The sequence below is a fragment of the Mustela lutreola genome, chromosome 7 (assembly GCF_030435805.1).
Source record: "Mustela lutreola isolate mMusLut2 chromosome 7, mMusLut2.pri, whole genome shotgun sequence".
Classification (NCBI taxonomy): Eukaryota; Metazoa; Chordata; class Mammalia; order Carnivora; family Mustelidae; genus Mustela; species Mustela lutreola.
Window position 1 is genome coordinate 83053913 of NC_081296.1, and position 27858 is coordinate 83081770.

Consider the following 27858-nt stretch of genomic DNA (forward strand, 5'->3'; position numbering starts at 1 on the left):
GCAGCTGTTGACTATGCTTCCCCAACACCTCCTACCCTGCTGTTGGGATGTGTAGTGTTCTGCTTTACGAGGGGGCTGTGGTTGTTTTAGACCAATTAGAACCTTCCTAAGTCATCTGTCAGAGTTATTGGTCACAGGTATATGTCCGGTAATTGACACTGAACCCAATCTATGCCAGTTTGTTCTGAGAAAAATGTTTCCTGGAGGCTTTATCTCTAGAACGTTTCTCACAATTCTGAGAAAACTACTAGTCCACAGCCATATCCTTTCTTCTAAAGAATTGTGCGTATGTGAAGTCTGGAATTACTGAAGCCATTTTGCTGCTCTGAGGGAAGATTTACAGCTGACACTCCAAAAGTAAAACTGTCTTTGATGACAGAGTTGAACCCCAAAAACAAATCCAGAAACCTAGCCCCATCATCTATGGATTTTACAGCTAATAAGCCAATAAATTATTTTGGTTGTTTCAGGCTGTTAGAAATAGGGTTTCTGTCAGTTACAATACAAAGTGCCCAAACTGATGTAATTGTTCTTTATAGAGATGTGGGTAAATGTCCTCACAGCAACCCCCACCTTCTCTTGTTCCTGTCTATATGCTGCTTTTATCAGGGGCTCTAAATGAAGGTTTATGTCCTATACACCACTTCGTATTATGTTTTTTAAAATACCAGACCTGGGGGCGCCTGGGTGGCTCAGTGGCTTGAGCCTCTGCCTTCGGCTTGGGTCATGATCCTGGGGTCCTGGGATCGAGCCTAGCATCGGGCTCTCTGCTCAGTGGGGAGCCTGCTTCCCTTCCTCTCTCTCTGCCTGCCTCTCTGCCTATTTGTGATCTCTCTCTGTGTCAAATAAATAAATAAAAATCTTTTAAAAAAAAATACTGGACCTGTTTTTTGTGTGTATATGTGCATAAATGCTTTTACTGAATATTATCTATCCTGTATGAAAATGTGTACAGTCTTAAGATAGTATCCTCTGTCATCTTCCCCACTCAGTGAGAGAAAAAAAAAAAAAATGCCTTCATCTAATCCACAACTGAGCTGAGCTGAGACTGAATTTCAATCTTAGTAAGCTTCAATTTACTCTCTTCCCTCTGCCCCCACTGTTCTGGAGTATAGCCTCCGAGAGATCCTGACTGAAAGCCTGGGATTAGGGCCCTTCTTCAACATATCCTAAACCCTATTTTCTTCCTTCTCCTTGAGGCTATGAAGATGCCAACAACTCCACATTAGCTGTCAGTACATTTTTGCTTTATTTCTTAAGTTCTAAGAACTTAAGAATTTAGCAAGTTCCTGGGGCACCTGGGTGGCTCAGTCAGTTAAGCATCCAACACTTGATTTTGGCTCAGGTCATGACCTCAGGGTCAGGAGATCTGGCTCTGAGTCAGGCTTCACACTTAGTGGGGAGTCTGCTTGAGATTCTCTCTCTCCCTCTACCGCTGCCTGTCCCCCTGCTTTCTTTCTCTCAAATAAATAAATCTTTCACTCGCGCATGTGTGTGTGTGTTTCTTTTTGAGATTTTAACATGTTCCAAAAACAAACAACAAAAAACTGAGAGTCAGGCTTACTTCTCTGTGCTTTTCTTTACTTCAGGAACTTGGACCTTCAAGTCCTGGCTGTTCTAACAGCCCTGAAATCTGAGCTTTGTCTCTCCAGCCCCACATGACTGCCAAAGCTTTGCCAGCTCCTGTGTCTCTTAGTAAGAGCTGCCCCAGATTCTCAAGCACAGAACTCACAGCGACAATCAGCTGATCTCCAGAAGGGACAAATGAAGTATAAGATGCTATTCCCTTCTCTCCCTAATCATGTCCCTCAAATACCAGCTGGTTCTCACCGCCTCCTTCAAACAATTATTTATTGTATTGTATCTGATTTTCTAGTTATTCTCAGTGGGAATGTTTGGTTGATGCCAGCAGCCCTGTCACACCTGGAAGTACAAGACCCAACTCTAAACTTCTCATAACCTCTACTTTTTTTGCCTCATTTACTTTTCTAGACTTATCTCTCACTACTCTTGGCTTCAGCAGCACACCTAAAAATTGTAGAACACATAATCATACAAGTTTAGAACTAAAAGAAAATGATTATCTGACTCAAGTGTCTTACTTTCCAAATGAGAAAGCTTGAGGCCCCAAAAGATTGTGTGTCTTATCTTAGACCACATCGTACAACTGAACTCAAGCCCAGGTACCCTTGGCCCTGTACAGGAGCTAGCAGAGCAAGGTAAAGAGCGAAGCAGAATTGAGAATGGCAATTCTCAATGGCTTCACATCAAGAAGAAATATTTCAATTCTGTTTCCCCAGCGAGTCAGACCTGCTGCTTTCTAACACACACCTCTACTGACAACACACTTGTCTTCTAGCATAAACTATGATTTTTCCCCAGTTATTAATTATAACTGTCATTCCTGAGCACAGAGCCAGAGGTAATCATCATACTGAAAAGTAAGCTTCTTACACCAAGAATGAGGGAAACTTGGAAGACATCTATAAACCACCTTCCAACCGATTTTAGTCAAAGAAATCTGTATCTCTCATATTTGAGAGCCAAGCTTGTAGGGGGTCAAGATGGTTATATAATTTATTGTCTAAATGGGACAGTTTTTGAGAACGATAGTAGATGATATTAATAATTACAGCAGGACAACAAGCATATACCTATCAAGACCTGGGTACCCCCCTCATCACCAGATAATTTATCCCTGACTTACAAAACCAGTTCTTTTTCTTTTTTTAAGATTTTATTTATTTATTTAGTTTAGAGAGGAAGAAAGAGAGAGAAAGTGGTGGAGGGGGGCAGCACAGGGAGATGGTGAAGAGAATCTCAAGCAGATTCCCCGCTGAGCATGCAGTCCAACATGGGGCTCAATCTCATGACCCCAAGATCATGACTTGAGCTGAAATCAAGAGTTGGATGCTTCACCCACCAAGCTGTCCAAGTGCCCCAAAACCATATCTTTTCTAATACTTCCTTCAGGGTTCTAATCACTTTCATATGAGGAAAAGAAGTATTCATTGTCAGAGAATGCATTCCTTTAAATTAATAGACTTTTATTTTTTTTAGAGAAGTTTTATGTTACAGAAAAAAATGAGCAGAAAGTGCACAGAGTTCCAGTATACTCCCTGATCCTCCAATTTGTTTTCCCCTATTGTTAACATCATGCATCAATGTGATGCATTTGTTATCATTGTTGAACCAATAAGGATACATTTTTAATTAAAGTCCGTAGTTGACATTGTAACTTACTGCTTGTGTTTGTATGTTCTATGAGTTTTGATAAATGTATAATGTCATTTATCAAGCATTGCAGTACCACACAGAAGAATTTCACTGACCTAAAAATCCCGTGTTCCCTCTATTCATCCTCCCTCCCCCCCCCCTAAGCCCCTGGCAACCCCTAATGTTTTTACTGTCTCCATAGTTTTGCTTTTTCCAGAATGTCATATAGTTGGAATTATATAGTATGTAGCCTTTTCAAATTGGCTTCTTTCCAGTCATTTGTTTTTAAAATTTTAAATCTTTGGTGTTAAGTGGAATCTCATCATAATGAAAAAAGTAGAGGCCATTTCAAATGAGATCATAGGATTTAAAGTTTTCTGTGCAAAAACTTAGGGAGTAGAAGTATTTTCTAAACAAAGAATAAAAATAAAATAAAAGACAAACCACAAATTAGAAGGTATTTATAATCCTTACCGCTAAAAACAGATTAGAATTCAGAATATATAAAACGACCATGAATCAATAAGGAAAAGACAAGTAACACAGTAGAAACAAAGTATCAGAAAGGGCAAAGATATCAGGAAACACAAGCAAAAGAAGCATGACTTGTTGATAAAATACTTGAAATTTTTCAACTTCACTAAAAGCAAGGACATAAATGTTCAACAATGAAAACACTATTTCATACCCATTTGGTTGACAAAATGAATAGCCTAGTAATACTATGAAAATAAGCACATTGGAATATGAAAATTTTGGTAAGAGTGCAAATTGATACCACCATGTTGGTAAACAATTAGGAATTCCTTGGAAGGGTATTGGTGCACATACCTTAAAACCCAGAACTTACTCTTCTTACATCTACCTTAAAGTCTCTCAAGTGCATGGAAAAGGAGACATACTAAGGGTATTTACTGTAGCAATGTTTGTGACAGAAAAAAGCACAAACACCCAAGCTGTCTCAATTAGGAAATGTGATGTGGCTTATTCATGCAATGAAATATTGAACAAGAGTGTAATGAATGAATTAAATCCTTACACCATGATGTCAAAATGAAGAAAAAACAAGTTGCCAATTAAAACATATGGCATAATGCTCCCGCCCTCAACACACAGACTTATATACATAAGTTTTTAAACCCAAATAATATAGTTATTATGAAAGACATTAAAAGATATAAAACAATTGGAAATAATCTATTATACTTCAGAATAATTAAGGAATAAGAAGAAAAAAGGAATGAAACCAAAAACATGAGACATTAATATTCTATAGTATTAACAGATGTATTTAATGATGGAAAAGTGAAGTGAATTTTGCAAAATATTAATAATTTACTTAAATTGACAGTTGATATATTGATGTCTATTATTTTCTGTACATTATTTCTTTTTAATTTGGTATGTCTCATATTTAAAGGATTTTGAAAGGTCTAACCTTTCTTCCCCTTATAGCCCCTACTAGAACTGCATTATAATGCATTGTATAATTGGATACACAAAGATAACAGAATATTATTCAAGAAAAAAAAAAGAAACAGTTGTGAGATCTCAAGTCCTAGCTCTTATACTTGTTGGACAGAAAGCCCTTGAGCCAGTCACTCCACAGTTAACTTCCTCATCTATAAAATGGGGACATACTACTACTAATAATATTAATATCTACTTTAAGAATGTTGGCAGAATCAAGTAAAAAGATAAATGTGGGAACACCTGGGTGGCTCAGTGGGTTAAAGCCTCTGCCTTCGGCTCAGGTCATGATCTCAGGGTCCTGGGATCAAGCCCCACATTGGGCTCTCTGCTCAGCGGGGAGCCTGCTTCCTCCTCTCTCTCTGCCTGCCTCTCTATTTGTGATCTCCGCCTATCAAATAAATAAATAAAATCTTAAAAAAAAATGTGAAAACATTTAGTAAGCTAAAAGTCAGACATAAACACTGATTTTTGTTATTGCTCTTGTAAGACAGAATTAAATTGCTTGGCTGCACCTTTTTATTTCTTCTGCCGGCATTCTGGTGGAGATGTTTATGATTGAAGAAGTGACAAAAATAAATAACAGAATAAAGAAAAATTAAATTAAAAAGGGATATGTAATTTATAAACTATAACTATAACATGATTCTATGTTACATTTGTTATACATAATATCTAATATGACATGTAATATAATAGGTATATATATAATATAAAGAAAAATTATCAAGGGCATATTTATTTTTAAAATTTCAGACAGGTTTAAGATTCTCTAACATATACCTTGCAAAAATTGCCAACTATTGTTACTATGTAACATACAAATCTTTGGAAAATAAACAGAAAACATTTTCTGCATTTAACTTGGTTCTTTTTATTTTTTAATTTAAAATAATACTGCAAAGACTTTATTTCTGAAATTTTTCAGCTATGATTAGATTTTCTTTGTTTATACCTCACAATGCATGCCATGCTGTAACATTTTGAAAAAACACATAAATACAAATAAAAAAGTATAATAACCTAAAATTATAATTATGCCTTGTAGTACGTCAGATATAAGTTATGGACCAAAATAAGAGTTGTGGTAGAAATTAAAAAAACTGAAAACTCAGTTGATTCAACAAGGATTGTTGAAAGAGCAAGGTATTAGCACCACATTCACTTGCTTTACCTCATGTATTTTTCTTCAGATCTCCACTTCCACTGCTTCCTTTTGGCACCCTCTAGGGCAACAACATCAAAAGGTAGGCATGGAGACTCCAGGGATTCCTATGATGATTCCCTGGGCTGTGGGAAGAAAACACTAGATTGTCCTATTTTTTTTACCCAAAGCTAGAGAAAAGACTGAGCTTTACTTTTATATAATATACAAATTTATTCTGTACCCTTTCTTGGTCTGCATATCAGATGTTCACACATCATGTCAGATTGGCAAAGAAATCTTGCAGAAAGAGTGAGCGTTCTACAACACGGAAGGGTTGGCATTGTGATACGAACATTTTTATTTGCTTTCAACTTACCCAAGCATCATAGTACTCAAGTGGATTTCCATATCATATTATCTCATTTTAACAAAAGCAGGTCTCACTGCATGACACGGGGCTTAAAAGGATTACTGCAGAAAACAAGAACGTACAAAAATTTAAAGTAATCCAAAAACACAAGCACAAACAAACCTCAAGCAAATGGAAACATGAAACCTTCCCTATTTCTAGAACAAGGTCTTTGTTAGCAGCATGAGGAGGTATAAACAATGGACATCTAGCGACATCTGACAAAAATTCAGAAAGTTTCAAAATTATAAAGACTCTCTGAAATAAGGATTTATACCCCTATCTTCCCAAGGTATTAGTATTATGCTTTGAGATCCTGGTTAGTTATTATAAAAGAGAGCATGACAGAAAAACATTGTGAGCTGGGTTTGCTTTTTTGTTTTTGTTTTTGTGGTTTTTTCCCCATTTTCATGGCATCCTTTCTTATTTCTGTTTCTGTGTGTTTTATGTTGCATATAGTATATGAATCCATGAATCCAAAAATGTGGCAATCAATGCCACATTTATGACATAAGTCACAAACTTACATATTGGGTGGGGTTGGGTATAAAGTCAAGAGTTTTATTCTGTATGATCAAAGTTTTTCAAGACAATTACACTTAACCACTCCCCTTGACTTACCTCTTTCCAACTTATCCTGCACACATCAAAGAGGGTGCTTTTTAAAATAAAAATAAATGAATTATATGTTGAGTCCCCATCATATGCCAGATGCTGTGGTGACGGGTAGTGAACATTTACTGACAGGAGGAATAAATGAATTGGCAGTGAGGAAGTGTGAGAGGTGAAGAGATAGATGAGTTCTGGAGTCTCGGTAATTTGCATCTTGGTTCTAGCAATAAGCAAAAAGTGGTCTCAATAACATCAGCATAGCAAAAATTAAATAAATGTTTATTTTTAATCCATTTAAAATTGGGGCATTATTTGGGTTAGACTTGCTGATTTTGTAGTGGAAAATGGGAAATCAATAGAGCAGTCAATAAACATTTATTGGGAGCCCACTGTACAGAAGTGGACCCAAAGCACAAGAAGAGTCAGATTTTAAAATATAGATTTAAGGGTACCTGGGTGGCTCAGTTGGTTAAGCAACTGCCATCGGCTCAGATCTTGATCCTGGAGTGCTGGAATCAAGTCCCACATCAGAGTCCCTGCTTCTCCCCGACCCACAACCCTCACCTCTCTCAGGCTCTCTCTCATTCTCTGTCTCTCAAATAAATAAAATCTTTTTTAAAGTAAAGTAAAATACAGATTTAAAGTAGTATCTTTTTCTTTCTATGTTGCCCTATTCTTTTCTTCCTATTCACCAGATAAATTGGCTAGTCTGACTCTTAAAACAATAATGCAGTACTTCCTACTTATCCCCTAGTTCACTTTTTTTCTCTTGTTTTGGCCTGCCAACTCATTTATTATTCATTCAATAGTGGTTTAAGAAAGAAGAAAACAAACAGTATCTTCCTGTTACTGAGCTTAAAATCCTGTCATTTAGATGATAGTCATTAGAGATAATAAAATTATAACCAAGTCTTATAACTGTCTTGATCTGAAAAGGGGATCTTCCTTAAGTATTCGGAACCATGTCAATTGAAACTTTATTCAGCAATTATGTATTATTTCCTTTAATCTGCTGGTGTTCACTTAACCATTGTCTCAACAAATACAGACTGAGCACTTGTTATATGTCTAAACTGCTTAGACATTAGAGACAAAGCAATGAGCAGAAGAAAGCCTCAACCCCATGGTCCCTACCTTCTGGTAGGGAAGCAGACAAATTTTGTCAGGAGATGTAATTCAGAGGTAAGTACTCTTACCATAATTCTCTAAGTTTATTTTCTTCCTTATTTTTAATTGATCTATCTTCCAACCATATTCTGCTCCATGTTTTTCCTATTTTCTATCAATTAACTATTAAAAGATTAGATAAGAGTTGTAATTATTCCTAATATTATTTGATTTTTATAAACCCTCTTATGCAATAAAAATGACAAAAGGCAGAAATTTCAGGCACTACTGTCTGTCCCGAGGGATACTAGAATATATTCGGTTCTTTAAGAGCTGTTTTCCCAGAGCCCTGCAATTCCCAAAAGGTTGGTTGCAGACAGGCCAGTTATTTTAAGAGAATAACCATCGCATGATGGAGTTTGGGTTCCTTGGTCAGCAGCTCATAAAGTCTTGCAGGTTACCATGGAAGTTTTCAAATATGGATGACTACCCATTTACCTGGTTCTCATTTTTTTATTTTAGCCAATTACAGGAAAATCACTCAGTGTTACTCAAATATTCAGTGTCCAAATCCAGCTGAAAACATAGCATACACTTTTGACTGTTCTTTCTCTTTCATCTGATGCATTTAGGGTTTTACATCAGATCTAACACTTCAACACATCTACTATATTTGACACAAAAACAGAAAACTGGAAGCTAGCACAGTTTCTACATTGCTCTGAAAAGGTTTATTTATCAGGTGCACCTGGGTGGCTCCATCAGTTAAGTGGCTGCTTTCGGCCACTGTCACGATCTCAGGGTCCTGGGATTGAGTGCCATGTCGGGCTCCCTACTCAGTGGGGAGTCTGCTTCTGCCTCTTCCCTCTGCTCATGCACTCTCTCTCTCAAATAAACAAATAAGATATTTTTTTAAAAAAGGTTTTCATCAGAGAAGCCATTAAATCTTAGTATTACAAAAAACACTATTCAATCTTGCTATCCTTCCTATTGCTTAGGTTGAAATCCCAGCCGCATAGCTTACTAGCAGCATGACTTGGGCACATCACTTCCCTCAGCTTCCTCATCTGCACTATGAGGCAAATAATAGTATCCACCTGTAAGTACTGAATAAACCATTGCATGTAAAGGGCTATGAAAAGTGCCTGCTCTCAGTATTGTAGTGCATACATTACCTCACTGGCCAGGATGCACAGCCATTGAGGGCAAAGGTTTTTATTTGTACTTCTGTCACAGATGTATCTCTAATACTACAACAGGGCCTGGCACAGCATAGAAGTTTCATAAATATCTTTAATAAATGAATGGCAAAACATAATGCAATTAGACATGTGGGCAGGTTTATCTAACGTGTGGAGCTGTAAAATGAATTGTGGTTGTGTCTCTCAGATATAACAAGGGCTGCTCAGTGTGACAGAATGGCACCTGCTTCACTGTGACAGCTGAGCTCCCAAGGCAGAGAGGAAAACAGCAGAAAGGAACGTGTAAAGGCTAAAGAGAAACAGCAGTCTCTCTCCCCAGTTCTTTTAGAACAGTGAAGTGCGTGCCTTGGAATACAGGAAGTAGAGAGACCAGGAGAACTGAATCTAACTCCCCCCTCTCCACTATAGCAAGCCTATGCCTATTCTTGCCAGAAGCCCAGAAAATTGCTGATGACCTAAACTGATTTCAGTTTCCTGCAAGATAAAAAGTGTGTCAAGAGAAGTCTTGATGGCAGATCTAGCCCAAGAAAATCATATTGATAGACATCAGCACTTTGGTGATGTCCTACCTCCCCTTTGAACACCAAGCTTCTCCACCCACCAGTACCTGTGCTCCTCAGCACCCATCTAGGGTTCTTTACTCAAGACTCTCCTGAGATCTACCACTTGACACAGTGAAAATCCACCTGCCCTGCATCTTACTAGATTGAATTTTCCTCAGCTTTCTGATCCATTCAGAGAATTTCACAAACTACCAGAATAAAGTAGACATGAGTGATAACAAGCTTCTGTTGATTGCAAAGGACTCAGTCACTGATGACTTGGCTCACATCAATGATGAAAGGCTGGGAGTGAGGTCTAAACACACAGGAGGTCCTCTGTGTTAAGGGAGTCCTTCCTGGACTCTCAAAGCATGCTGCACTGCCAATAATCTGGCCTTCTTAAATCATACCACCCTGCTTCTGAATATAATCAAATCAGAAGAAAAGGAAAAAGATGAACCTTACAGTCGGGATATGACCTGGGATAGTTCCGATGAGGTCTGCTGAAGAGCAAAGAGTACAGCACACGAGTTTCAAGTGAACGTGTTAGAAACAATGGTGTACCATCTGAGCAAATTTGTCCTCCTGTGAAGGGGAAAATGTACCACCACATCAGTTATCTGAGAATTTATATGGAATCTGGTGATGAGGAGTTTAGTTCTCTCAGTTGCAAATTGTATTGGTGATAGAAAATACAACCAAATTATTTGCTGCAACTCCTAATCCTAAGGGGAAATACTGTTGCTGAGACGTTCATCATATGTGGGCATATGTGCCTGGAAATACAAACTCTCTCAGCCTAAGACACAATTCTGGCTCAAAGACAGAAAGGCCCAGTAGATGGGAGAATCACCACGACCACTTACTAAAAAGGTCAGACTTGTTGGAAACCATTTCTAATCCTCAGAAGAGCCTTGTTAAGTATTTTCATCCCCATTTTCCAGAGGAAGAAATGGTGGCTCCAAAAGTTAATTTACTGCCAACTGAACCCACATCTTACTAGCTTAGTGTAAAGTCACATCATAAACACCCCTCCCACCTAATTCAGATGATATGAGGATAAAGCAAGATAACACCAGTAAAAACACTTGGAAAATTAAACTGCTATATACCCATGAGAAGCATTATTATGTACAAACTTTTCTTGGATGGGAATAGACATTAAAATCTTGGCCATGTGCAAAATTGTTCTTAATTTAGGAAGTTGTTCAACCCTGTTTTTAGCCCCAGGATTCTATGCTTCTATGTATGAGGAGGAAAATGAAATATAGTCATGCAAGAGGCTATTTCTTTAATTTTCTGGATTGTCACATTCATTCAGCATGAAATTTTCTACAGAAAGTCAATTTTGGAAAGTTCCAAACTTAATTAGATCTTGCAGTTGTGATCTTCATTATAATTATCAAATACTGAAGAGCTAATAAAGGATCAACCTCTGGGCTGCAGAATAACCTAATCCATTCATACCTCAGTGACGTCCTGAATTAGAACTGGGGGCTGATGAACTCCAGTGCGCCAGCTAACCAACCATAGTTAGCAAATTGCAATACACAACTGAGCCTTGATCAGACCAAGATGAATACATGATATGTAAAATAATCCAATAAAGTTTATCAATAATACATGGGCAATTCAGATGAGACATACAGTGGTGTAGCAAGTCTAATTAGGAGCATTTCTATGATAAACTGAAGCCCTATCTCCTGCTATCATGCAATTATTCATTTGAGTCTATTGTTACTAGAACAATGAGCAGTGAGCATTTCCTTATTAGTGATCCTTCTTCCTGATACTGGCAATTTAACCAAATAATACATAGCACCCTTTTAATATTCCAAAGGGTATTTCAATGCCCAGACATTTTCCTTAATGTAGATTCTGTCAGAGACAGAGTGGTAAATTCCGGATCATTTGTTTTGGTTTTTGTTCTATTTTACATATATATATATGTAAAAAATATATATAAGATTATTGCAGATACTTCTCAGAAGCATTCTGTAACTTTTCTTGGCTAACAACATCTTAATAATAAATTTTACCACAACAGAGCCGTGATTCTTGCCGAGATTCTACCACAAACTTCATTAACTCCTTCAGGTCCTTAGCACCTTTAGTATTACCTCTGCAGTTATCTCCCAGACTTTTTATCCCCCCAATTCTTAATGTTTAAAAGCCAAGGAAGAAACCTCAAAATTTCACAGTAAACATTGTAGCTGGACTAAATCTAAGAATGTATATTAGTGGAAACTTAGATTCCAATTTGGGGGGAAACTTTTAAGATTGGAAAAGGGCTGGGTTAAAAAAAACACAATTATTTTAAAATTTATCTTTTCTCCTTTAGAGGTATAAACTTCACATCTGGAAAAACGAAGTCCTTTGAATAAACCATTGCATTGTGTTTGTACTAAGTGTTTTTCTAACTGTAAAACAAGTAAACTGAATTATCTCTAATATAGGCGGACTTAAATGGTCAAGCCAGGAGCAACTCCTAAATACTTTATCCTTCTGAGAGGTGAGTAGGAAGAAGAGGTTAGAAATTCTTAGGGGAAAGGTCATGGTGCTTTCTTTGCACATGGATAGAAAAAAATACTGTGTCTGAATTGTTGTTTGCTCCTATGCCACACATATGGTTTGTTTTGTGTTGCTTGCATTTGTCTGTTTGTTTGTTAGAAGTATACATTTTTTGGCGGGGGGGGGTCATTGAAAAGTTGCTTGCAGGAGCTAGAGAAAGAAGAAAATACTAAAAAGTCTTTGTGAAAAAATGTTCAGATGTTCAACAAGAGTATTACTTTGGTTCCAAGAAGAAAAGCATGCCTCAGATCCAGGTGGAAGACTATTCTCCCATCACCATACAAAATTCAGTATATATACTACCCTGAGGAGCCGAGCTTTGAAAGAAAGGAATAAAGCATCCTTGGCATGGACACTGGCCATCTCCTGAAAGTTGTATCAGAAATGGCAATATAAATAAATAAATAAATAAATCTGCTTCTGCTACTTTTGAGATAGGATGACCTTGGCCAAGGGCAGATTTAGTAGCAGTGGAAGAACATGGCAGATCCCTAAGGTTGCAGTCAGCCACGATGGCTTAAAACCAAACATGAAGGGCAATATGGGAACTTATCTAAATGAAAAGGTGAGATTTTGTTCATAGGAGATACTAGAATCAGGCAATACATCTACTTGGGTTTTGAAGTAACTGTAACTTGGCCCTGAAAGCTAGTTGTAATGTTAATGAGTAATCATAGGCAGGTTTCATCAATGATTCCAAAGCAGATTTTCTAGCCAATCTTTATGTGTATTTACTTGAGTAAATTCCAAAAGATGGCTGATCTGTTAAGCCAAAACATTTTTTATCTAGCATCAATTTCTCCCAAAGTGTGAATTTCAAACTATAGTTTAAGTGCTTCTCAGAGAATGTCCCTTTCATTAATTTAAAGGTGTTTTACTTTTCTTATAAATAGGCCATGAAAACAATTACTTTGTTCTATTCAGTCAAATTGATCTGCTTGCAATTTCCTGAACCGAAATAACATTTTTTACTCTTGCTGGGAAGAATGTTTTTCCTTTTCTTCCTTGTATATCCAAGCCTGTTATGTCTACTTTAAAATTTGACCTATTCAATAAAAAACACAGTACCAACTCATGATAAATTCCTTCTGTCTCCTCATAACTCATTCCTTTATTCATTCGGTATTTATTTTAATGAGGATTACAATGTGCCAAATGTTCATTAGGCACTCACTGATACTTTTGGATTGTCAGTTATCTTGTTATATGTCTGACTTTTGTTCCTTTCAGCTAGATTATAACCTGTGTTTCACCTATCTTTGCTCATTGTTTTAGTACCTAACTTCTCAGATACAGGAATACTTCAACAAAGTTATGATGGATTTGACTCCGATTTTAGTCTTCAGGTAAAAGAAAATGGGAACTTAACTACTTTTCTTTAACAAGGGTTAGAAGACAATACTTACCATTGATTGAATACTTCTTGTGTATCAAGGACTTTTCATAAGTGATCTCTAATCCTTGTGGCAGTCCACTAACATAAAAGTTTGCTAGCCTCAATGTGTCTAGGAGGGAAGAGATTCTAGAAGAAAATATATTACCTTGGGTTTCACTTCTGGCCCACTAGAGAATTGGCTCTGGAAGAGGCCAAGAGGCCAAGAGGATTCTCAACTATGGAGATATTCTGTCCCTGCAGTTATCACTATGACAGTTTCATATAGATGAACCAAAGGAAATACATTTTAATGTCATTTGGAAAATGTCAAATTTGTCCAGTTCTTTCTGTTCTTTTAACTTTTTATATTTCCTTAGCTAAGATTCCAATGAGATGTATCTTTTTTAGAAAACTGAAAGTCACAAAACAATAAGTATAACTCTCAGGCTGTAAAATAAAACCACTGAATAAAAGAAAAAAAATCTTAATAAAAAAAGAGAAAACTTTCTTTAATCAGTGAATACATGCTAAATAATGGAGTGTTTTCTATATTGCTTGCTGTAAATTTATTCAAGACAATCATACACATCAAAATATTGTATCTAGGTTATAATAACTGGATTTGTTATAATTGTTTTGCAACTGCAAAAACATAGGAAATCATTTTATATAATCAAGATGTATACATTGAAATGAAGTGAGATGCTAAATTGATTTTCAAAGTAGCTGCTGCTCTTCATATATAATAAAGTAATAAGATGAAGATTAACAATTAAGTAAGAATTTTACCAATATAAAATAATTCTTCATTATTTGCGGTGGAGCATTTGTAACTACAGATCATTGTTTTTAATGAGTTCCTTTATAAATGTAAAGTTTTCAAATGATTTCTATAACTGTTGCCAATATCTGCAGAAAGTTGACCATAAGGACTTCAATGCTTCAAAAGATACAAGAAGAATGACATAAATGATAAAAGGTTAGTATCCAAAATCTAAAAAGAATTTATCAAACTCAACACCTGAAAAATAAATAATCCAGTTAAGAAACGGGCAGAAGAGACAAATAGACATTATTCCAAAGACATACAGATGATGAACAGACACATGAAAAGATGATCAACATATCAAGGTAATACAAATCAAAACCATGAGATAACACCTCACACCTGTCAGAATGGCTAAATTTAACAACATAGAAAACAGTAGATATGGATGAAGGTGCAGAAAAAGGGGAATCCTCTTACGCTATTGGTGGGGATGCAAACTGATGCAGCCATTCTGGAAAAGAGTATGGAGTTTCCTCAAAAAGTTGAAGATAAACAACCCTATGACCCAGCAATTGCAGTACTAGGTATTTACCCAAAGGATATAAAAATACTGATTCAAAAGGGCACATGCACCCTGAAGTTTGTAGCAGCATTATCAACAACAGCTAAACTGTGGAAAGAATCCAAACATCCACCAACTGGGGAATGGATAAAGAAGTGGCATATTACTCAGCCATCAAAAATGATGAAATCTTGCCACCTGCAATGATATAGATGGAGCTAGAATGTATTATGCTAAGCAAATTAACCCAGTCAGAGAAAGTCAAATACCATATGATTTCACTTGGGGGTATAGCTCAGGGTTAGAGCATTTGACTGCATATAATTTCACTCATATGTGGAATTTAAGAAACAAAACAGATGAACATAAGGGAAGGGGGTGGGGAGAGAGCGAGAGATGGAGGAAGGCCATAGAAGACTCTTAAATATAGAGAACAAGCTGAGGGTTGCTGGAGGAAAGGTGAGTTGGGGAATGGGCTAAATGGGTGATGGGTATTAAGGAGGGCACTTGTGATGAGCACTAGATGTTATATGTAAGTGACAAATCACTAAATTGTACTCCTGAAACCAATAGGAAACCAATATTATGCTATATGTCAACTAACTAGAATTTAAATAAAAACTTGAAACAAACACACACCAAATCCAAGAAGAGATGGACTCTATTAGATATACTCTTGGTGAAGGGAAAAGGGAAATGATCTGCAGTTCCCCATCACAGCATCTAGAGAGGCACAGAGAACTTGGCTCTATCTGAATAATTCAGGTTTTCTACTGAAGGACTCTGACTCAGTGGGTAAAATTAGGAAATAAGTACCTCAAGGTCAATGATCCCAAAATGAGAGAAGTCAGTAGCATATTAGAATTAACTGGGGAGTCTGGGGGCATTTTACTAAGCTATTCTTTGTTCTCCAGAGATTTTGACACTCCTACTTCCCTGCCAGTAGCTATTCATCCGTAGCTATTTATTGTCATAGTGATTCACTATTCTTAATATTCTGGTATATTACAGATGAAAAAGTTATAGCTGGTAATTACTAGTCTAGTCACTAAGTAAATGTGTAGCCAAATGAGTGCCATGGGTAATAGTATCCAGGTTGCAGAAAATGATGCTGATTTAAGGTAGGACTATAACCTTAGTGCATCCCCTCTGAAGGAGGAATTGACAAAAGTAACAGGACACCAGACAGAATGAGAGGACTTGGGCAAGTATCAATTCCCAACAGTTTGTGTCTCAGGAAACAAAGGTTTTAAAAGAAAGACAGAGGGTCAGAGGCTTTCATACAGACTCAGGACAACATGTAATTCCCAATTCACCAAATGCTGGAAACGTGCTCTATATTTCTGAAATTGTTTGTAGAGAATTAAATATAACTGATTCTGTAAATTGGGATAGTTGAGAAGGGTTGGGGGAGGGAGAACTTAAAGATAAACAACATAAAGTCTTGATCATGATCATTACTATGACAACACAAAATCTCTGGGGAGCAAAATATTTTTGTAAAAATGTATGAGAGTCAAGAAAATAATGTTTGCTGTCACTATTTCTACATGAAACTTCCTTGAAGTCCCAGGCACTGAAGAAAGATAAGGTAAAATGGAAATAATTATCAGGATTCAAAGGAAAAACAAAATTATTCTCTACAGGCAGTAGGATTTTCTATATAGCAAATCAGAGAGACTCTGGAGATAAATAGTGAGAATTATTAAGAGAATTCAACAATGCTACTAGATATAAGATAAACACACAAAGAACAGCTGCATTCCTGAATACTTGCAACAACTAATAAGAAATATTCCACTCATTAAAGAAAGAATTACCATTAGGTATATAAAGGAAAAAATAAGCAAAAAAATGTGGAAAACATGTATGGAGGAAATTAGTTCAAGAAGATAGGTCTAAATAAATGGAGCTATTTATCTATGCTATCATAAACAGGCCAACTCTTTCCAAATTAATCTGAAAATTCAACCAAAAATTTCAAAAAGGGGTATCATAGATTTTTAAGAACACAGAAAAGCCAAGAAATGTTTGAAGAATAATATTAGAGACAGCTGAGGACTCATTCTACCTTATGTAAAGACTTACCATTAAGCCACAATACTTTGGTAAGGTAGTTTGGGCACAGATGTAGATTAAATAAACCAACAACATAGAAATTACAGCAAAACAAACTACACAGAGTTGAACTGTGCTCCCCTATGAACTTCAGAATATAAACTTATTGGAAATAGCCAGCAGATGTAAATAGTCAAAATGAGGGCACACTGGACTGGGCTGGGACCTAAGCCAATGACCAATGTTTCTACCAGAAGGTCATGTGAGGACAGGAGACAGTCAGGAGAGAATACCACGTGATGATGGAGGCAGAAATTGCAATGATGCATCTACACAAAATGCCAAGACTGCTGACATACACCAAAAGTTAGGGAGAAACGAGGAAGTATCCTCCTCCAGAACCTTAGAGATAAAATGGCCCTACCAACACCTTGATTTAGGTGTTTAGGTCACCCCCACAACTGAGATAATATATTTCTTTGTTTTAAGCCATGTAGTTTGTGATAATTTGTTTTGGCAACCCTGGGAAACTAATACACAAGCAATCATATATATCAGATATTTATACAGGGCTGTCACATTCCATAGCTCCAAGGGACAGCATTTACATTATATTCTATGTGCTCTAAGGCTGTGCCATTCACATAGCATATGTTATGAATGGTGCCCCCTGAAGTTGTGCAGAGCAACAGCTCTCTTTATGTAGGACAGAGGAGGCAGTACAAATTATTGTGGAAAAGACCAACATTTGAATGATATGTGCCAGAATGAGGGCTAGGCATGTGGAAAAAAATAAAGTCAGAACCTGGTCTCACTTTATATAAAACAAACAAAAAAGCCAAAAACAATTCTAGTCAGAGTGATGGTCTCTCTAAACTTTATCCTTGGTAAGGTTTGAAAAAATGTAAATTTTAAAAGAAAATATTAAAATAACCTCATACCATTGGGATTGAAAAAAAATTTTTTAAAAAGATTTTATTTATCCATTTGACAGACAGAGACAGAGATCACAAGTAGGCAGAGAGGCAGCCAGGGAGTGGGGAGAGCAGGCTCTCTGTTGAGCAGAGCCCGATGTGGGGCTCAATCCCAGGACCCTGAGATCATGACCTGAGCCGAAGGCAAAGGCTTAAACAACTGAGCAACCCAGGTGCCCCTGAAAATTATTTCTTAAACAAAACACAAGAAAACCTAAAACACTGTTTTGATAAGTTTGAGTATATTGAAATTAAAATTTTCTGTATGACAAATAACATCATGAACAAAGTGAAAATACAAGCAACAAAACAGAATACATTTGCATTATGTCTTCCTTATCAAAGAGTATATCCAAAATAGTTAAAGAACCATAAATAAGTAAGAAAAGGTAAATAAGCCAAAAGAAAAAAAAATTAGCAAAATGTATGAGCAGGTAAGTGGAGAAAAGACACCATGTTTATGAAAAAATGTTAAGTAGTTTTTATGTTCAATAAAACTACTCTACAATCCAGTAATCCCACTACTGGCTACTTATCCAAAAAATACAAAAACATTAATTCAAAGGGATACATGCACCCTTATGTTTATTGCAACAATATCTACAATAGCCAATTAAAGAACAGCCCAAGTGTCCATCGATAGATGAATGGGTGAAGAAGATGTGATATAATATACACATTATTATATATTATATAATATAATAATATATATATAATAATATAATAATATAATATAATTAATATATAATATCAAATGTGATATATCACATTTATTATATAATATATAATAATTAATATATTATATATAATAGAATATATAATAAAATATTACTCAACAATAAAAAAGAATGAAATCTTGCCATTTGCAAAAACATAGATGGAGCCAGAAAGTGTACTGCTACACAAAATAAGTCAGAGAAAGACAAACACCTTATGATTTCACTTATATGTGGAATTTAAGAAACATAACAAAAGAGTAAAGGTTAAAGAGAGAGAGAGAGAAAGACCAACCAAAAAAACAAACTCTTAAGTCTAAAGAAAAAACTGATGGTTACCAGAGGGAAACTTATATAGTTTCTGGATAAATACATTATGTTTTAACAATATAAAAGTGGACTGGAAGGATTCATACTAACTTTAGGATAATATTCATCTATAAGAAAGATGAACAAGGAATGAGATGAGGTGCCTTTAATTAGATATGTAATATTTTGATTATATTTTTAAAATCTAAAGTAAATATAAAAAATATTAACATTTATAAACTCTGGCATTAGGCAGTACATGGATATCTGATATATCATTTTCTAATCTTTTAGTGTGGTTGAAATATTTGGTAAACAAAATAGAGACAAAGAAAGAAAGGAAAAGGAGAAAGAGAGGAGGCAAGAGGAAAAGGAGGGAGGAAAGTGGATATGGTCTTTGGACACAGACAGCTCTGCAAGCTAATTGTGGCAGTGTGGTTTAGTAGAAGGACCTTGGCTGTGGGCTCAAATAGACTTAATTCTAGGTCTTTCAACTTTCAATTATCCTAGGACTCCATTTACCCACCTCTAAGATGGACAGATAGAATGTAACTAACCATGTTCTGTGAAGACTGTTGGGGAATTATGTAAGATGCCCTATACAGTGTCCACCAAGCACACAGAGTGCTCCCTGAATAATGCAGCCTCCTCTCTCTTCTTTTTAGCAGTGGGAAACAGTAAAGTCTGCAGAAAGTATACCACCTTAATTCATTGGATGGAACTGAATTCCTCCTTCTGATGCAGTCTTTTTTTTTTTTTTTTTCATCTCAGTAAAAGTAATTTTGAAAAGAGATTAAATGCCTTTGGCATGAACAAAGATGCAGACTATAGAGAAAATTGTAGGGCTTCAGCTTCCTCCAAAGTATCCATTATAAAGGTAGGTGAGAAGTTCCTATTGCTCTGCATTTCAGCTCAAGTCACTTATTTAAGGAGATCATGGCACAGGCCCTTCACCCTTGGCTGTTAAAGACCTTACTTTGAAGTACTGAATGGAACACCCAGTAGGGTCAATTGCAGACTCAATGACAAGAATTAAAGCACAAAGCTCCCTAATGAGATCTGTGCTTATTCCTTGTGGTTCAAGGAACACAGTGGTTAATAGTTTACAGCCTACAGGGTCAAACCCCTTGCAGAAGCAGAGTTAACTTAGGCATTCCCTGGGCTGTATAAACAACACTGTCTGTAGTAGAAAGCTTGACCCTCCTTTTATCATGCCAGGAAATTCTTGGAATGTAGCCACTGTCTGATATTTATGGTTCCAGAAGCATTTGACTCTGAAAAGTCTCTAATTCTGGAAAATGGCTGCTTGTCAGTTGTGAATACACAAGCAGTGGGGGGAAAAGTCACCTCTTAGAAGGAGAGTGAGGACAAAAGGAACAGCTTGTGAGGTCAGAAGTGTGGCAAGAATGATGTCTACCTATAGAGGAAGTGTATCTGCATGTTTAATAACATACATACCAAAGTCCTATACGTGTATTTCCACAAAGAGAAACTAAAATAGTAAAACGTGCTTAAACACATAATTTTGTTTAATTTACCTTTTGTCTATATAAAAAAAATTGTGGCTTATAGTATTTAGCAAAATAGTAGAGTAAAACAGTCTAAACTTACATAGGCTTCTGTCACTGTGTAAACTTTTTTTTTTTTGTTTTTTTTTTGAGCTCTTAGAACTGAAAGGAACCTTGAGAGGTCCTTTCATCTATTTCTTTCTTCTTTGCACTAACAGGGATATTCAGGGCAACCCAAGCAATTGTTCACCTTATTGTTTAAAAAGAAAGAAAGAAAGAAAGATTTTTAAAACTTCCTTGGATATAAGTATCTCCATCTCTAAAAAAAAAAGAAAAAGAAAAAAATCCTCCATTCTGAAATTCATTACCAATCCTTTCTAAAGGATTTATAAATTAAGCATAGAGAATCCCATAAGATACCTAATAACTGAATCAGAGGTAGTGGTTTCATACATTTTCCAAACATCTTGTCTCCAAGGTAACCTGTTCCTTCCTGACAAGCTGGAGGGCTAGAGAGAAGTGAGAAGATGGAAACATGATGAAGTCACATCCAAGGATGAGGTGGCCACTGGCTGATGGATCGATTCCGACAAGAATAAAACAATTCATAGAAATCAATGTCACCGGCCCACAGGTGCATCTCACAACTGCTGCCGCGCTGGAGATGAGTTGCAAACCCTGCATTCTTTTCTCAGTAACACTAGCGTCCAATAGTCAGCTACAACCTTTAAGCCTGACCTCCATAAAGGGAAAGGGAGGGATGCCCCTGAACTCCATAGTAAGAAGTCACCCAGAGATCTTCAGCAGGTTATTCTGATCTACAAAATCCAGGCAGGTGATGAAGAAATCAGAGGTACCTTGGTAGAAATTGAGTAAGGGACAGACTGGGCTAGAAAGAGAGAGGTAGATAGTGAGCCCTGTGATCAGGATCACAGAAATCTCAAAAATGTGGAGGTGCTGGGAAACAAGAGATAAGGGAGAAAACCTGAGCATCCTGCTCTGCACCTGCAGGGTTGGTGTCTTTTTTTATGATAATCACTTGTGACCAACAAAGAATAACCAGACCCTAAAATGGAAGTAAGCCATAGAAGGTGTGATCACTAGTCCCTGTTCAATGGTGTTACCAATAGAAATGCTAAAAGAATTTAAGTTCCCAGGTTAGTTTTCTATTGAAGACCGACTTTAAATGCCCTCAGTGGCGACCCTGTAGGGTCCAGCGTTTTCTGTATCCTTATTTAAACTTTTGTCTCTTTACTAACTGTCCTTTGTCATTCTTCGACTCCTTGAGACAAGAACCTACCTCTCCCACTTCAAAAATAACTGGTATTTTGCTAGGAGTTTCTGGTATTATTTAAGGAAATGTGAAATCTCCTTTCCAAGAGTATTTGAAAATATCCAGCTACACAGAAATGCTGTCACCTGGGAAGTGGTCCAAGTTTGAACAGTGGAGATTCGTTATTATAGACCTGTTCAAGGTGGAACCCCCCCAAACCTGGCCCGGTGTCACACATTCTGCACTTTTGGCGGGTTAAAAGACCCAAGCAGGGTTTATAATAAAAGGAACTTAGTTCTCTCCACCCAGTGGGACCCAGCAATTAATGAATTTACACATGTGGTCCTTTCCTGCTTCAAGTCGGTTTCCACTACTACCCCTGTGTCTGCTTCCTAACATCTTAGTCCTATCTACACTACCATCAGCACAACAGTCTGAGGGGAGTTAGGGCATCCTGGAGCCAACTGTCCTGAAGAGACAGAATACTCAGTAATAGCAGTTTCTGTTTCCTGAGCAGCCAATACATCCCTAATACTGGGCATTAGGCTGCATGCCAGTATTTGAAGAAGATCCTAATAAGGAAGTATTAACATTATACTTAAAAAAAAAAAAAAAAGATTTTATTTATTTATTTGAGAGAGAGCAAGCAAGCACGAGGAGTAGCAAAGGGAGAGAGAACAAGCTGACTTTGAGCTGAATGTGGAGCCGGATTCAGGGCTCCATCCCACAACCCTGGTATCATGACCTGAGCTGCAATCAACTGTCGGTTGCTTAACTGACTGAGTCACCCAGGCTCCCCTAGCATTATTTTCATTTCAAGAAGGAAACTCAGGCTTAGAGAAGCCAATTTATTTAAGGATATGCAGTGAATAAGAAGAGCCGGGAATCCAACCTTGGGGAGTATTACCTTCAAGTTCATATTCTTAATACCATGTTCCACTGTCTATGTTTAATAAGACTTTGCCACGGACTAGATAGGGAAAGTTGGGCCAAAATCTCTCTGAATTGCGACCTTTTTATGCGTAAAATGTCTCTTCCTTTCTCCAAAAGAATTTTAAGAAGTCTACGTAAGACACCCGCGGTACTTACTGTGTTACGGCACCCGGACTGGATCCTGGCGGAAGAACCAAGCGGCCTGGGAGACTTTGGCGGATCGGCTGTTTATTTAACACCGGTGGGCTCGGAGGATTTGCTCTCCGAAGGTCTGAGTCCTGAGCATTAGCAGGGAGGGAAATTGATATCTTTCTACTTCCGCATACTCGGTACTTTTCGTGCACGCCGGAAACGGGGTAGGACAGAACCCGGAAGGGCTTTGAGACAGGGGCTGAACTCCCTCGCTAGTTTGGTCGGCCATCTTAGAGTGCGGGTTTTCCCCATCAACTGGAATTAACAAGTGTACAAAGTAGGAGGGGGAAAGGTAGAAAGAAAGGGAGGGAGGGAAGGAGGAAGGAAGGAAGAAAGAAGAGAGTTTGAGGGTGAAAAAGATGCCTTTGTTATGTTAATGACTAGGCTGGACACGTCCCAAGGTCACCTAAGGGTGGAGGCGGGTTACCTTGAGGAAATAACTGAGCGATTGGAAGGTTGGAACTTTCAGTCACACCCCCCAACCCGCAAGAAAGAGAGGGGGTTTGGAGGTTAAATCAATTGCCAATAGTGAATGACTTGATCCTTCTTGCCCATGTCATGAAGCTGCTATTAAATCCCAGGGCAGGGTTCAGAAAGTTTCTGGCTGGTGAGCAGGTGGAGGTACTAGGAGTGTGGCCGGCCTAGAGAGGACGTGGAAACTCTGAGCCCTTCCCCTACACTTTTCCCTGTGCATCTCTCCCATCTGGTTGTTCCTAAGTTATAGGCTTTTATAATAATCCATAAACCAATGTTCTAGTAAGTAAAATGATTTATCTGTGTTCTGAGAGCTGCTCTGGCAAATTAATGAAATCCAATGTGGGGGCCACTGGAATCTCTGATCTGTGGTGGACAGTGAGAGGCACAGATGACAGCCTGGGCTTGCGACTGGCATCTGAAGTGGGGGTGGGGCAGTTTGGAAAGACTGAGCCCTCAACCAGTGGAATCGCTGCTATTTCTGAGTCAGTTGTGTCAGAACTGAGTTGCATTATAGCAAACCCAGTCGGCATCCACACAGCATCGCTCATTTATTGGTGTGAGGAAGTGCCTCCCAACCACGCTCACAGGTTGGAACTGGGTCCAAGAAGCACAAAAAAAAAAAAAAAAAAAAAAAAAAAAAAAAAAAAAAAAAAAAAAAAAATTCCTGGCAGTGGGGACGCCATATGCAAAAACCCTCAAAATGGGAAGAAGTCAGAGTAGCTGGAACAGAATCTCAAGTAGAACAGTGAGGGGCATTGAGGCTAGAGGGTTCTGGAGGTTATTCTGGGGAGTTTTGATTCAAATCTATCCTATCCTATCCTATTAATTCAAAGGATGTTGATCTATTGCCTAAATTTATCAATACAGACAAGATTCTCGGAAACAGTAATGAAAAGTGTCTGATGTAGAATCCTAGATATGTAGAAATTGAGGGTGAGAGTGGAAATGCTTTGGGAAAGCTAAAGTTTTAAATCAGTTTAGAGGCACCTGGGTGCTCAGTTGGTTAAGTGTCTGCCTATGGCTCGTGTCATGATCCCAGGGTTCTGGGATCAAGTCCTGTGTTGGACTCCCAGCTCAGCGGGGGTCTGCTTCTCCCTCTTCCTCTGTGCTCTCTCTCTCTCTCAAGTAAATAAATAGAATTAAAAAAATAATAATAATAAATAAATAATTTTTAAACTCAGTTTATTGTATTTTGGGGGAAAGGGGTTTTTGTTTTACTTTGTTTTGTTTTGCTTTTGCTCTTCTCCCTTTCATTGGAGGAAATACACAGACTGAGGTGGCCGCCGATAAGGTACATTATTTCAAGAAGAAGCCCTGAAGGTGTTGTGGCTCTCTAATACCAGGCTCCTAAAACCTTCATTAATTCATCTGACAAAGTTTTATTAAATGTGTGACAGTCACTGACACCAACTGGCCTTGTGTTCCTCGCTCATGGTACCCTGTTATTTTGTGACTTAGTATTCTCTGCCCCCAACAGTGTGCTCAATTACACAATTCCCCAGCTTCCTTCCCACGTAGGGAAAACTGTATGACCCAGTTCTGGAGAGCAAGATGTAAATGGAAGGTTTCTGGAAAAAAAGACAGCTTATCTAATATTAAAGTGCCTTGCAGACCTCTCACTATAGGGGTAATAACTGACTGAGGCCCCATCTGCTGCACTCTGAAATTTATCTCGATGTTTCCCAGGAGTCCATGCTATCCCTGGCTGCTTCCAGATCACAACCCAGTGCGTCAGGGACATTCCTGGGAGACTGGAGACTCTGATAGGTGACTCTAGCCAAGGGCTCTCTGAGATTCTTACCAGACTGGATTACACGAGTCTGGTAAGGACACACCCATCCAACTTTCCTTCTGTCTTCTTCACTTCGAATCAGACTTGTACTGTGATCTGACAACTACCGTACACCCTTTTCCCACATTCCTTATAGGCTTTTCATGATGAATACTATCTTGGCATCTACTTCTCACAGGACCCAGACTAACACAGAAAATATGTAATGTATGTTATGTTATAAGAAAATCTCCATGATATATTCAGTGAAAAAAATCAAGGTTCAGAACAGTATGTAAAATGTGCTACCTCCTGTGTTAAAATGAAGGAGAGATAAGAATAATATGAATGTGTATTTGTTTTTGTATGCAAACACAGTGGTTACTTATGATGGTGCGTTAGAGTAGGACCTGGAAAACAGATGGAAAATGGAGAGGAGAGAGAGGGATTCTCTATTTTTATATACATTTTTGGTTTTTAACTAAGTGAAGATATTATGTATACATTTTTTTAAAGATAAAAGAGTCAATGTCTTAAGAAACTAATACAGATTTTCTGGGTTCTGATTGCTCTGGAATGTGTGACACATATTCTTAATAAGGCAATTTAAGAGTTGGAAAAGCTTTTTGTGAGCTATAAGGAGACATCAATTACTCAACGCAGATGCATGCTAGAGCCCCAAAGCAGCAACACTCCTCGAGAAGCTGAGAAAACTATTTAACACCCTTCTAACAGGATTCTGCCACCACTCCCAGTACACACAGCCACATCAACAGAGCCTCTATTCAGAATCTGAAGCTAACGTCTTCTGAATCGATTCCTGCTTAAGTTTACATATGTGGCCATATAACTTCCCATTCTAATCCACAAATCCTAAAGATAGCAGGACTCATGATGACCTGGATGAATTTCCACTTGAGGAGGTGGTTGCTTAGCAAGAACCAATGCTGTCTCCCCTGTTGGGCACATCATCAGGAGCTCTAAGATGGGCTTTCTCATCTACCTCAAACCCATTTGTGAGATTATGATACTTGTAAGAATGGATGTCAAATTATTGATTAAAATGCTTTATTAATAGGCCTGATAAAAGTTTCATTAAGGCTTGATAAATATTTGGTGGTAGACAGTTTTGGAGAAAAAAAGTTGTTTATGATCTTTTGTGCATTTCACATTAGAACTGATGGGAAAAATTATTTGGTTGGGGAGGACATGATGAGTAACTTATATTGTCAAGGTTAAATCTTTCAAAATTTCAGGAATTCATTTAATATATTTGGGAAAAGAGACTGTAGATGGTTTTAAGAGTAATAGTATAGGATATTTAGACTAAACAATTACTCTTTTTTCCAATTCTCTAAAAATTATCTGTCATGTCTCCAAAGATGAATCCTGTGTATTATAAAGTAGTGGTGTTCCATAAAAAAAAAAAAAAAAAATTACCATCTGGAGCCTATTTCCCTATTAACTCTGTTAAGAACTTTAGAGGTTTTTTTGAGGATGGTATTGGGAATAAGGGTTACTCTTTATTGAGCCCCTACTATGTTCTAGGCCCTATGTTAGAAACTTTTCATGTATTATGTCCAAATTGCATAACTACTCTATGAGCTAAGTATTATTTTTTTGCAGATGAAGTTCTAAAATCAAGTAACCCAGATGGGGCAGAACAAGATTCGAACTCAGGGCAACATGGCTACAAAGCCCACACTCTTTCTCCTGTATGAATTGCCTTACAGCACAGACAAGGGGCATATACCCCTCATGGTATCTGCCACAAAACAGATGACTGATATTTGTGCTCTATTCTCTAGGCATGGAATTCACCCATCTATCCAGAAGTTGTCCTGATGATTGTATTTTTGTTCAGCCCTGTTGGATTTGTGGTGGATCCAGGGAAGCCCAGCAGGTGAATGCCCTCTTCATGTCATTTGAATCATATTTTCCAGCCAGATTGGAACCAGTACCACTGAGTCTCACTCTTTGAGGTGAGGCCTCCACATTGTAGGAGAGACAGAGTCAGGCCTGCAGCCTGACTTCCTGCCTTGCAGGAAGACTTTCTCCATCAACATCAGAAAACAAATGTTCCACAGACAAGGCTGTTCAGTACACCTCAAAGGCATCACCATGGCCCAGCTCTAGTTACGACCCACCAGGATTCCAAGGAAACCTGAGTTCATAGGATGTTAATAAGAGCCTCAGGGAGTTAAAAACATAGGATAAAATAACTCAGAATTCCTACATTGGGACACTGGGTACCATTATATGATTATATGGTATGTTGTTTAAAATTTCATTTTACTACATAACATCTTGCTACATGGCAATAAAAAAAAAAAAAAAAAAAAAACAGAATCCAGAAGGTATGTTCAAAATGAAAAGTAAACACGTTATTATCTTTTTGCATATCCTTCTATCTTAAACTTTGTAATCATGTATAAAAACATATCCTTCATATGATAGTCAATATTCTGCATCTTGTACCAGTCAAGGTTCCCAGTTGTAAGCAAGAGAAATCTGTCTGATTGAAACAGATGACACTTGAAGGTAAAACAGACACTTGAAGAATTGAGGAGGCCTCAGCACCAGGCACAGAGGCCTCCCCACAGGGGGCATTCTGAAACTTCTGGGTGAAGCTGTTCTGCTCAGGACACCACTGCTGGGTGCTTGG

General features: G+C 37.6%; 1 long non-coding RNA gene across 1 annotated transcript in view; it reads right to left on the bottom strand.

The window, feature by feature from the left end:
• Positions 1 to 23068, bottom strand: part of LOC131835331 (uncharacterized) — a 35621-nt gene extending 12553 nt beyond the window's left edge. Inside the window, exons 1-2 of the long non-coding RNA XR_009355131.1 lie at positions 22910 to 23068; positions 6210 to 6304 (exon numbers count right to left, since the gene is read on the bottom strand). This is a non-coding gene — a long non-coding RNA (uncharacterized LOC131835331). The remainder of the gene's footprint in view (positions 1 to 6209; positions 6305 to 22909) is intronic.
• Between the last annotated feature and the right edge of the window lie 4790 nt (positions 23069 to 27858).